Source organism: Rutidosis leptorrhynchoides, chromosome 6 (assembly GCF_046630445.1).
Source record: "Rutidosis leptorrhynchoides isolate AG116_Rl617_1_P2 chromosome 6, CSIRO_AGI_Rlap_v1, whole genome shotgun sequence".
NCBI classification, from domain to species: domain Eukaryota; kingdom Viridiplantae; phylum Streptophyta; class Magnoliopsida; order Asterales; family Asteraceae; genus Rutidosis; species Rutidosis leptorrhynchoides.
Window position 1 is genome coordinate 213,938,440 of NC_092338.1, and position 13,248 is coordinate 213,951,687.

At 31.7% G+C, this 13,248-nt stretch overlaps 1 non-coding gene across 1 annotated transcript; it reads right to left on the reverse strand.

The window, feature by feature from the left end:
* Positions 1-1,755: 1,755 nt before the first annotated feature.
* Positions 1,756-1,861, reverse strand: LOC139856303 (small nucleolar RNA R71). Its single transcript, XR_011761793.1, has one exon. It is a non-coding gene; the product is annotated as a small nucleolar RNA R71 (small nucleolar RNA).
* Between the last annotated feature and the right edge of the window lie 11,387 nt (positions 1,862-13,248).

Below are 13,248 nucleotides of genomic sequence, written 5' to 3' on the forward strand. Positions count from 1 at the left end.
ATTCAAGCACTAATCAAGATTCATCATGTTAGGTTGATTCTACTTATCAAACAATGTTTTCTTTATTAATTGTTACTTTGATTTCTATTGTTGCCATGGTTATTGGCTAAGTTATTTAATGTTTGTCTAGACTTATAAACCTCTGTATTAGATGCTACTTATCAGATATTCTTTTAATTAATGATGATTTGATGTTTGAATTAAAGAACAATTCTTATTAAAGCTAGACTTTTTGATTCAATTGGTTGTGTATTTGTTTGATAGGACGAGAGTTCATTAATTTAATACATAAATTTACAATTGGTTTGTCTTAATTAATTGTTTGCTTACTCGGAGACGAGAGTAAATTGGATTCAAAAGGCTAGACGAAATTGGGGTGAATTATACGCAACGAGAGTTGTTGTGATTGTGATTCGAGTCTTCATCTCAGTTGAGATATTTAGTCACAATTAGGAGGTCTTAGGCTATGGGGAATTCCGTGTCGTGTAATCTTAGTTGAAGTGTATGCGCTGGGGAATTCCAGGTGAACCGACTAGATAATTCACATTAGTTAGATAATAACTGGGGCTTAATCTAACTGCATCCAATACTAGGTGTAAAAGGTCTAGACAAGCATTCGTTCTACTATTTGATTACAACTATCTTATTTTTACTTGTGTGTTTGCTTTAAAGCTTAAACTTAAAAGTACCAAAAATATTGTCTTTTACTTTTTATCTATCCTTGATTTGGCTAATCGTTAAATAGCCACAAAACAAATTATCTCATACTTTCATTTTTCATAGATTAACTTAGTTTATTTTTATTAGTTGCAATCTTAATTCTCACGTTAAACTATCCTTGGAACGATTTCAGAATTACCAACTTTATACTATTGAACGATCGGGTACACTGCCTGTTAGTGTGTAGTAATCTTTAAACCGGCATTTTCCAAGATTAATTATATACTAGATTTCACAAATCAAGTTTTAGGCGCCGCTGCCGGGGACAGTTGTGTCATAAATTAAGATTGTTATCTAATTGTTCTTAGTTTAGTTTTAATTATAGTTTATTTTTACTTTTCGTTTATTCTCAGTTGAATTGGTGCTTTTAATCAGTTGTTAGTTGTGATTTTGCTGATAACAGGTAGTGCATGCCACATACGCGTTCTTCTAATTCTTCGATTCTTCAATCGTTTGACAAACCCGAAAGAGAGTTATTCAGAGCGTTAAGTCAAGAGCAACAGTCTACAGTGGATTCATCTTCTTCTTCGAGTGCTAATATAATTAATTTAGGTAGTAGTTTTGAGACTGTGGTGCCTGATACATCACCTGAAATCAGAGAAGAAGAAGAATCTTACATTTTCTTAGATATTTTCGAGACTAAAGAGATGGCTGAACAACCAAATCGTCCTCAGACTATGGCAGAAAAGTTAAAGGCCACCTGAGCTGGCCAAGGAAATTCGATTACTCAACCAAACAACACTCAGCCTTTCCAAATCACAGGACCAATTCTGAGTTTGATAGCTACTGATTGCCAATTTCATGGCAAGGATAGTGAGGATGCTAACGAGCATCTTCGTGTTTTCAATGATGTTTGCAACTTGTTCAAGCTGAATCAGGTTGCCGATACTTCGATCAAGACAAGGCTTTTTTCCTGGACTCTTAAGGGAGAAGCTAAGCGATGGTTAGATAAGCAACCAGAGGGAGCGATTACCTCTTGGGAAGTTTTGGTAGATAAGTTCTTAGCAAAGTTTTTCCTTGCGTCTCGAGCTGCTAGACTTCAAGCAAAAATTTCACAATTCAGGCAAAAGTGCAGTGAGACATTATTTGATGCTTGGGACCGTTATGCTAATATGTTACGCTCGTGTCCTCAACATGAGTTGAATGATTTACAAAAGGTCCAGATTTTCTATAAGGGGTGTGACATACCAACTCGTCAGAGCATTGATCAAGCAGCAGGTGGAACTTTAAAGGATAAGACAGAAGAAGAGGCACTAGAGATTATTGAAAAGCAAGCTGCTTACACTCATGAATGGCATCAAGATCATGAGTCAACTCGTTCAGCATCAGTTAAGAGAATCGAAACCACTGGTGCGTACGATGATTATGGGTCTATTAATGCTAAGTTAGACAAATTTGGTAGACACTTGGAGAAGTTGGAAAAGGACATGCATGGTATTAAGGTTGGTTGTGAGTTTTGCGGGGGATTACATTTAGGAAAAGATTGTGATGCAGGTTTGACTATCAACCAGAAAGAAGAGATCACTTATATTAGTCAACAGAACAACAATCATTTTTAAGGACGTGCGCAGTTCAATAGGAATTTCAACAATCCCTATAATCCTCAAGGTAATAAAGGTTCGAGGTTCTAGTCAGGATCTAGTGGAGGATATCAACAGCAAGCTCCCGGGTATTTTCAGAAACCCCAAGCCGAAGAGAAAAATTCCAACTTTGAAGCTATGATCGAAAAGCTTGTGATGTCTCAAACTCAGCTTGTTACTACTGTTACTCAAAACAATGAGAAGAACGATCAAATGTTTCGAAATCAACAAGCGGCTATTCAGAATCTGGAGAAACATATTGGTCAACTTGCTAATCAGAGTAATAAGAGGAAACCGGGGGAGTTGCCGAGCAAAACAGATACTAACCCGAAGAATGGGCACGTTAATGCTATCACCACCCGAAGTGGTTTAGCATATGATTCACCGTGGAAGCCCGATGAGTATGATTTGCGAGTGCCGTTAGCTAAGGATAGTGAACCGGTTGTTGTTAGTGAACTGAAGGGGGAAAAGGAGCCGGAACAGGTGATTGAGAAAGTCGTGAGGGTACCGGAAATCGTTGCTGCTAAACCGGTAGTTAAAGAGTATCAACCACCGCTCTCATTCCCGAGGAAGCAGAGATTGGAGAAGCTTGAGGCGGAAAAGTCCAAGTTCCTGGACTTGATTAAAAAAGTTAACATAAATATGCTTTTTATTGATGTGATTGCAGGTATGCCAAAGTATGCAAGTTTTTTGAAGGATTTGCTAACTAACAAGAAGAAGCTGGAGAACGTGTCTTCAGTCAGGTTGAATGCCGCATGCTCAGCGGTAGTTGCGAACAAGCTTCCCGAGAAGCTTGAAGATCCTGGGAGTTTTACCATTCCTTGTTTACTTGGTAATTTGAACTGTGTGATGGCGTTGGCAGATTTGGGGGCTAGCATAAATTTAATGTCGTATTCTATTTATTTACAGCTAGACCCCGGGGAGTTAAAACCCACGCGTATGGCTATTCAGCTAGCTGCCCCCTCTATTAAATTCCCTTGTGGAATCATAGAGAATATGTTTGTTAAGACCGGGTCGTTGGTTTTTCCGGCTGATTTCGTGGTTTTGGATATAAAAGTAGATGAAAGGATTCCACTTATTTTGGGTCGGCCATTTTTGAATACTGCTAGGTGTATCATCGATGTTTATGGCCAAAAGTTGACCCTAAGGATAGATGACTTGAGTGCAACATTCTCAATCGACCATGCTTTAAAGTACCCTGCCTACACTGATGATACATGTTATTTTCTTAACACTGTAGATGTCCAGACTGAGTTTTTGCAAGAATTCCCAGAGTTACAGGGTTCAGGAGAATGCTCATTAGTTGAAATTGATGAGGAGTTACAGGTTGAGTGTGATGACCCGGGAATTTCCGACCAAATTTTAAACTTAATCTTATATAGTTTCGACACGATAAGCAAAGTCTGTAATGTTGAATTTCAAAATTTTGGAACCATGTTCATATATTCAATTACCTTAGACTGTTTCCGACGATTCACGAACCTATAAACGCAATTAGAAATGTACATATACATATACATAATTAGAAATTGTAAAATAAATATATTAGGAAACTGATATGTGATTTAGTTATTAAGAAAGATAAATTAAAATAACTAAAACTTGTTATTAATTAATTTCGAACATAATTTGTCAATGATTAACAAAGTATAAATTGTATAATGTTATATTTTGAATTTAAATTGTTTTGATATATATAATTGATACATCTACCTAAGTAATGAATCTGGATATGTAAAATATAATTATATATAGTAATTTGAATATACATATAATAAATAAACATAATTATTATTATATGTATATTAATAAAAATATAAATTAAATGTTATTATATAAGTATTAGATAATACATAATTAATACTATGTAATACATATATATTAAATTTAATTGGAAGTAAAATATAAATGTTATATTAATATTACCATCTTTATTATCAGTAAATCTTAACATTAATGTCTGTATTGTTATTATATATTATATATAATATATTGATATAAAAATCTAAAACATGCAAACTGTTATGTCTTTATTATTACTAGCGTTATTATTAGATACTATGATTATCTCTATTTTTCTTATTAATCATATCAATATCTATAGTATTAATATCATTATATAAAGTGGGAATATGTAACTTGTTGTATCTTAATTGTAAATTGTATTATTATTAGATATTATTAATCCATTAACATCAACAATTATTATTATAATTATTGTAACTATCCTTATTATTATTATTATTATTATTATTATTATATTAAGAGTATTATTATAATTATAACTACTAATTACTAAGATTAAATAATATATAGATAAATAAATATATACAAGTACATAATAAAAAAAATCAAATTTATATATAAAATTAGATTTTTATATCGATACACAATTGCATTCATTGAATTGACCCCTTTCAACCATTTTTCCTTTTTGCACAATAGATTCAATTGACATACATAAGAAAACAAATCAGTAAAGTGAAGTATCTGTTTTAAATTTTTCTTATTACTTTGTTGCATCCGTGATATATCAGACATCTACCCTACATGAATTCAATCGAGCATATTTTGTCCTTGCACCAATTAAATTGAGTCTTCAGTCATTATTAACATTACCAATCATAATAGATACAAGAGAGCGAATTAAACAGATGAAGATTAAATTTTTTTAAAAAGAAAACCGGTTGTCTCTGTATCATCCACTTTTTGGCCATATTTCGAATTCGAATCAAATGTCAAGATTTGTTAATGCAGTTTAGTTAAGAGACCTCAAAACAAACTATCTGCAAAATTATACCTTCCAATTCCTCCTAACAAACTCAAATTTTTGAGTCAAACATCGAAAACAAAAAGTCAAACTGAGTGTTCTTGATGAAATTAGAGATCGTTTTTATGTTTTAAATTAAATTGAATGCCCAGAAAGTTTCTAGGAAAGTTTTGTTACCCATTTCATATTATAACTTTATTCTAAAACGACCTAGAATTCGAGATTTGATTTCAAGTTCATATCGTATGATGAAGGTCTGTTTCAGTTAAGTTTTTATTTCATTCTTTTGTTTTAATTAATCTAATCAATCACTTGCAACTCAGTTTCGTTTAAATGTTTTATAATTAACGTGATTCTGTTGTTATGATTTAGATTTGTTTCAACTGATTTGATCCATGAATTTATATTTTTTCTTTCGACAGAAGCAGCTTTAAATCTTTTTCTGTTTTGATTAATCCAAACATTTAATAGAGTTTGTTTTTCAAACCTTAATCAAACAATTAATTTAATTGTTATGATCTTCAAATTGTTCCTGGATGATTTGGCGTTTAAAGAAGATGAACCAGATGGATAGAGAGACTAGATATATATATTTATGGGATGGGTTTATATCAGGAAAAAGAAAAATGGACGAGTGGTTTGTTGTGGGTTTGAGTGAGCGGGTGGTCGTGGGTTCGAGTCCCGTCTCGGGCAGATTTTTTTTTTTTTGATGCTACAAAGGTATAATTTAATATTATTATTATTTCTATTATTATTATTATCATTATCACTACTATTGATATTGTTATTATCATTATTATTGTTGGTATTATTATTATCAAGTGTCATGAAGATTAGGATTATTAATTATTAGTGTTATAGTATTGTTTGTTATTATCAATATTGTTATTAATAACATAGTTATTAAAATTATTATCATTAATAAGTATATATATCATTATCACTACAAGTATTACTAGTAAGTAGTATTATCTTTAATATTATTATTAGTATTATTATGAATATTGTTAATATCATTATAATTATTAATTTTACCATTTTAGTATTATTATCAGTATTATGATTATTATTAGTATTAATACCATAAGTAGTATTGTTAATATTATCATTTTTTTTATAAGGATATCATTATTATTATTAGTATAATCATTATTAATAAAACTATTATTGTTAGTAACTCACTAATATAAAAAACTATCAATTTATTTTACAAATAACAAATCTTATGTATAAAATGTATTTATTACATATACTACAACTATTTTGATATTTCATATAACTATATATTAACCTTACCTAGATAAATAATTACATGTAATCAACTATTAAATTTCAAACATAATAATAAATATGTATTATATATACATACATATATATATATATATATATATATATATATATATATATATATATATATATATATATATATATATATATATATATATATATATATAACATATAATTTAAGATATAATATAAGTATTTTTTTTTGGAATTTAATATAAATCCTATAGAACTACAAATGTAAATAAATAATACATATTAATAAATAAAATTATGTAATTTCCATTATATGTTTTAATATTTATATACACAAATGATATAGGTTCGTGAATCCGAGGCCAACTCTGCATTGTTCAGTTTTGTAATATGTATTTTTACTACAAAATACAGGTATGGTGAGTTTCATTTGCTCCTTTTTACTTATTACATTTTTGGGCTGAGAATACATGCAAATGCTTTATTAACTGTTTTACAATATTTATATGCGTGAGTTTCATTAATCCCTTTTTAAATGCTTTTGCAATATATATTTTTGGGACTGAGAATACATGCGCTGTTTTTATAACTGTTTTACGAAATAGACACAAGTAATCAAAACTACATTATATGGTTGAATGATCGAAATCGAATATGCCCCTTTTTATTAAGTCTGGTAATCTAAGAATTAGAGAACAGACACCCTAATTGACGCGAACTCTAAAGATAGATCTATCGGGCCCAACAAGCCCCATCCAAAGTACCGGATGCTTTAGTACTTCGAAATTTATATCATGTCCGAAGGAGGATCCCGGAATGATGGGGATATTCTTATATGTATATTGTGAATGTCGGTTACCAGGTGTTCAATCCATATGAATGATATTTTTGTCTCTATGCATGGGACGTATGTTTATGAGAAATGGAAATATGAAATCTTGTGGTCTATTAAAATTATGAAATGATTATTTATGTTAAACCAATGAACTCACCAACCTTTTGGTTGACACTTTAAAGCATGTTTATTCTCAGGTACGAAAGAAATCTTCCGCTGTGTAATTGCTCATTTTAAAGATATTACTTGGAGTCATTCATGACATATTTCAAAAGACGTTGCATTCGAGTCGTTGAGTTCATCAAGATTATTATTAAATCAATTATAGTTAGATATATTATAAAATGGTATGCATGCCGTCAACCTTCGATGTAATGAAAGATTGTCTTTTCAAAAACGAATGCAATATTTGTAAAATGTATCATATAGAGGTCAAGTACCTCGCGATGAAATCAACTAATGTGAATCGTTTATAATCGATGTGGACTCTATCCAGATGGATTAGGACGGGTCTCTACAGTTGGTATCAGAGCGGTGGTCTTAGCGAACCGGGTCTTGCATTAGTGTGTCTAAATGATAGTCGTTAGGATGCATTAGTGTAGTGACCCGAACTTTTCCATGTTTATATATATTAATTGAGATTGATATTTACATGATTAAATGTTTCCAACATATTAAGCAATCAAACTTGTTAAGACTTGATTAATTGAAATATGTTTCATATAGACAATTGACCACCCAAGTTGATCGGTGATTCACGAACGTTAAAACTTGTAAAAACTATATGATGACATATATATGGATATATATATATATATAGTTAACATGATACTATGATAAGTAAACATATCATAAAGTATATTAACAATGAACTACATATGTAAAAACAAGACTACTAACTTAATGATTTTTAAACGAGACATATATGTAACGATTATCGTTGTAAAGACATTTAATGTATATATATCATATTAAGAGATATTCATACATGATAATATCATGATAATATAATAATTTAAAATCTCATTTGATATTATAAACATTGGGTTAACAACATTTAACAAGATCGTTAACCTAAAGGTTTCAAAACAACACTTACATGTAACGACTAACGATGACTTAACGACTCAGTTAAAATGTATATACATGTAGTGTTTTAATATGTATTTATACACTTTTGAAAGACTTCAATACACTTATCAAAATACTTCTACTTAACAAAAATGCTTACAATTACATCCTCGTTCAGTTTCATCAACAATTCTACTCGTATGCACCCGTATTCGTACTCGTACAATACACAGCTTTTAGATGTATGTACTATTGGTATATACACTCCAATGATCAGCTCTTAGCAGCCCATGTGAGTCACCTAACACATGTGGGAACCATCATTTGGCAACTAGCATGAAATATCTCATAAAATTACAAAAATATGAGTAATCATTCATGACTTATTTACATGAAAACAAAATTACATATCCTTTATATCTAATCCATACACCAACGACCAAAAACACCTACAAACACTTTCATTCTTCAATTTTCTTCATCTAATTGATCTCTCTCAAGTTCTATCTTCAAGTTCTAAGTGTTCTTCATAAATTCCAAAAGTTCTAGTTTCATAAAATCAAGAATACTTTCAAGTTTGCTAGCTCACTTCCAATCTTGTAAGGTGATCATCCAACCTCAAGAAATCTTTGTTTCTTACAGTAGGTTATCATTCTAATACAAGGTAATAATCATATTCAAACTTTGGTTCAATTTCTATAACTATAACAATCTTATTTCAAGTGATGATCTTACTTGAACTTGTTTTCGTGTCATGATTCTGCTTCAAGAACTTCGAGCCATCCAAGGATCCATTGAAGCTAGATCCATTTTTCTCTTTTCCAGTAGGTTTATCCAAGGAAATTAAGGTAGTAATGATGTTCATAACATCATTCGATTCATACATCTAAAGCTATCTTATTCGAAGGTTTAAACTTGTAATCACTAGAACATAGTTTAGTTAATTCTAAACTTGTTCGCAAACAAAAGTTAATCCTTCTAACTTGACTTTTAAAATCAACTAAACACATGTTCTATATCTATATGATATGCTAACTTAATGATTTAAAACCTGGAAACACGAAAAACACCGTAAAACCGGATTTACGCCGTCGTAGTAACACCGCGGGCTGTTTTGGGTTAGTTAATTAAAAACTATGATAAACTTTGATTTAAAAGTTGTTATTATGAGAAAATGATTTTTATTATGAACATGAAACTATATCCAAAAATTATGGTTAAACTCAAAGTGGAAGTATGTTTTCTAAAATGGTCATCTAGACGTCGTTCTTTCGACTGAAATGACTACCTTTACAAAAACGACTTGTAACTTATTTTTCCGACTATAAACCTATACTTTTTCTGTTTAGATTCATAAAATAGAGTTCAATATGAAACCATAGCAATTTGATTCACTCAAAACGGATTTAAAATGAAGAAGTTATGGGTAAAACAAGATTGGATAATTTTTCTCATTTTAGCTACGTGAAAATTGGTAACAAATCTATTCCAACTATAACTTAATCAACTTGTATTGTATATTATGTAATCTTGAGATACCATAGACACGTATACAATGTTTCGACCTATCATGTCGACACATCTATATATATTTCGGAACAACCATAGACACTCTATATGTGAATGTTGGAGTTAGCTATACAGGGTTGAGGTTGATTCCAAAATATATATAGTTTGAGTTGTGATCAATACTGAGATACGTATACACTGGGTCGTGGATTGATTCAAGATAATATTTATCGATTTATTTCTGTACATCTAACTGTGGACAACTAGTTGTAGGTTACTAACGAGGACAGCTGACTTAATAAACTTAAAACATCAAAATATATTAAAAGTGTTGTAAATATATTTTGAACATACTTTGATATATATGTATATATTGTTATAGGTTCGTGAATCAACCAGTGGCCAAGTCTTACTTCCCGACGAAGTAAAAATCTGTGAAAGTGAGTTATAGTCCCACTTTTAAAATCTAATATTTTTGGGATGAGAATACATGCAGGTTTTATAAATGATTTACAAAATAGACACAAGTACGTGAAACTACATTCTATGGTTGAATTATCGAAATCGAATATGCCCCTTTTTATTAAGTCTGGTAATCTAAGAATTAGGGAACAGACACCCTAATTGACGCGAATCCTAAAGATAGATCTATTGGGCCTAACAAACCCCATCCAAAGTACCGGATGCTTTAGTACTTCGAAATTTATATCATATCCGAAGGGTGTCCCGGAATGATGGGGATATTCTTATATATGCATCTTGTTATTGTCGGTTACCAGGTGTTCACCATATGAATGATTTTTATCTCTATGTATGGGATGTGTATTGAAATATGAAATCTTGTGGTCTATTGTTACGATTTGATATATATAGGTTAAACCTATAACTCACCAACATTTTTGTTGACGTTTTAAGCATGTTTATTCTCAGGTGATTATTAAGAGCTTCCGCTGTCGCATACTTAAATAAGGACGAGATTTGGAGTCCATGCTTGTATGATATTGTGTAAAAACTGCATTCAAGAAACTTATTTTGTTGTAACATATTTGTATTGTAAACCATTATGTAATGGTCGTGTGTAAACAGGATATTTTAGATTATCATTATTTGATAATCTACGTAAAGCTTTTTAAACCTTTATTGATGAAATAAAGGTTATGGTTTGTTTTAAAATGAATGCAGTCTTTGAAAAACGTCTCATATAGAGGTCAAAACCTCGCAACGAAATCAATTAATATGGAACGTTTTTAATCAATAAGAACGGGACATTTCAGTTGGTATCCGAGCGTTGGTCTTAGAGAACCAGAAAATTTGCATTAGTGTGTCTTATCGAGTTTGTTAGGATGCATTAGTGAGTCTGGACTTCGACCGTGTTTTCTTTAAAAATGATTGCTTAACATTTTTGTTGGAAACTATATATTTTTAACATATGAATATTATGTGATATATTAATCTCTTAACGTGTTTGATATTATGTGATAGATGTCTACCTCTAGAACAAATCCCATTGACTCACCTAATAATAATGAAGAGTCAAATGTAAATTGGAATGATTTGTGGACTGATTCACAAGTTCCCGAAGAGGAACCGGAAGAAGAGTCGGAACCGGAAGAAGAGTCGGAACCGGAAGAAGAATCGGAACCGGAAGAAGAATCGGAACCGGATAAAGAAATAGAACCGGTGGGGGAAATAATAAAACGGTTAAGTAAAAGAAAATCCTCAACCAACCGACCAAAGTTAATTATGGTCAATGGTGTTTCCGCCAAGGAAGCAAAATATTGGGAGGATTACCAATTCTCCGATGAATCGGATTCCGACGAGAATTCCGATGATGTTATAGAAATTACCCCAACTGAATTTAAAAAGGCAAAAGAAAATAATAAGGGAAAGGGCATAAAAATAGAGAAATCTAATTCCAACCCCGATGAACTTTATATGTATCGTCAGCCCCCGAAGTCCTTAAGTTGTAACAATGACCCGGGAACCTCTAAACCACCAGGTTTTTCTAAACCAATGTGGACAACGACGGCTCGTATTAGGGGAACATCATATATCCCTAGAAACTTGGCAAAACGAACCAAAACCGAAGAAGAAGAAACGAGCGAGTCGGAATAAGATAGTTGTATTCGTGTGGTGTAATATATGTAATATAGTGTTCTTATGCTTTATGTTATATGTAAAAATTGCTTGTATTAATAAGTATTTTTTTATGAATCTAACTCTTGTCTATTTTACAGTTTAAAAACACAAAATGGATAGACAACCCAATATTTTAAGAGACCTACCCGGAGACATGATTGATGAAATCTTGTCTAGAGTCGGCCAGAATTCTTCGGCACAACTATTTAAGGCGAGATCAGTTTGTAAGACATTCGAAGAACGTTTCAAGAATGTCTTGGTTTATAAGAGACTTTCGTTTGAAAGATGGGGGATATCACATTGGGAAACCCATAAGTTACGATGTGTTTACTTTGACGCATATATTGCGGGGAACCCAAATGCTATTTTACGCAACGGGTTAAGAAATTATTTTGACTCAATATATCCGAATATTGGACTTCGTGATTTAGAAAAAGTGGCTAACATGCAACATAAAGAAGCATGTTATGCTTACGGATTAGTAATGTTCGCTTCTCACCAAAGTGAGAACAAGAACATCGGGCTACAACTATTAAACAAAACGTTTCCACAAGTGACGGAGTCGGTAATTGGGGTAAGAAATGAGGTTTTTAGATTATTACGGGACTGTTGGACATTACGTAACCCTCGTCCCTTTGATGACGTTACAACACGCTGTCTTATCAACGGCCATAACGGTTATGTTGCACAAGACCAAGGATGGGAAGTAGTCCTAGTAAAACCAGAATGCATGACTTGTTTCTGGACGTATGAATTACGTGTCTTTATTGTCTTTGCTGAACGACTTGTGTACTAGCTAGAATTGTCTTCACAACTATCTTGTATCAAAGTTATTGTGTGCTATATTTCATGCTTTATGTAAAATAAGCGGTATTGTAAGTTTGTAAAATATTGTATAAAAGTTTGAACGCGAAATATTATTATAATCAGTTTTTCATATAGAATTGTAGTAGTTGAATTGTATATTAGCTACTAAGTATGAACTTAACGGGTAGGTACTACCCGAATTTAAACTTATAAAACGCTAATATGAAGAAAAAGCTTTTATAAATGAGTTCATATTTTGCTACGAAATACTATTAACTACTCTTAATATTCTGTATGATTAACTTGTTCCATTTGACTATTTTGAAGGAAATGGCACCGACTACTCGACACACCGTGAATATGAATGAAGAGGAATTCCGTACTTTTCTAGCTTCAAACATAGCCGCAGTACAGGCTGCGCTACATACCAACAATAACCTTGGATATGGCAGTACAGGAAATCGTGTAGGATGCACCTACAAAGAATTCACTGCCTGCAAACCTTTGGAATTTGATGGAACCGAAGGACCGATCGGATTGAAACGGTGGACCGAGAA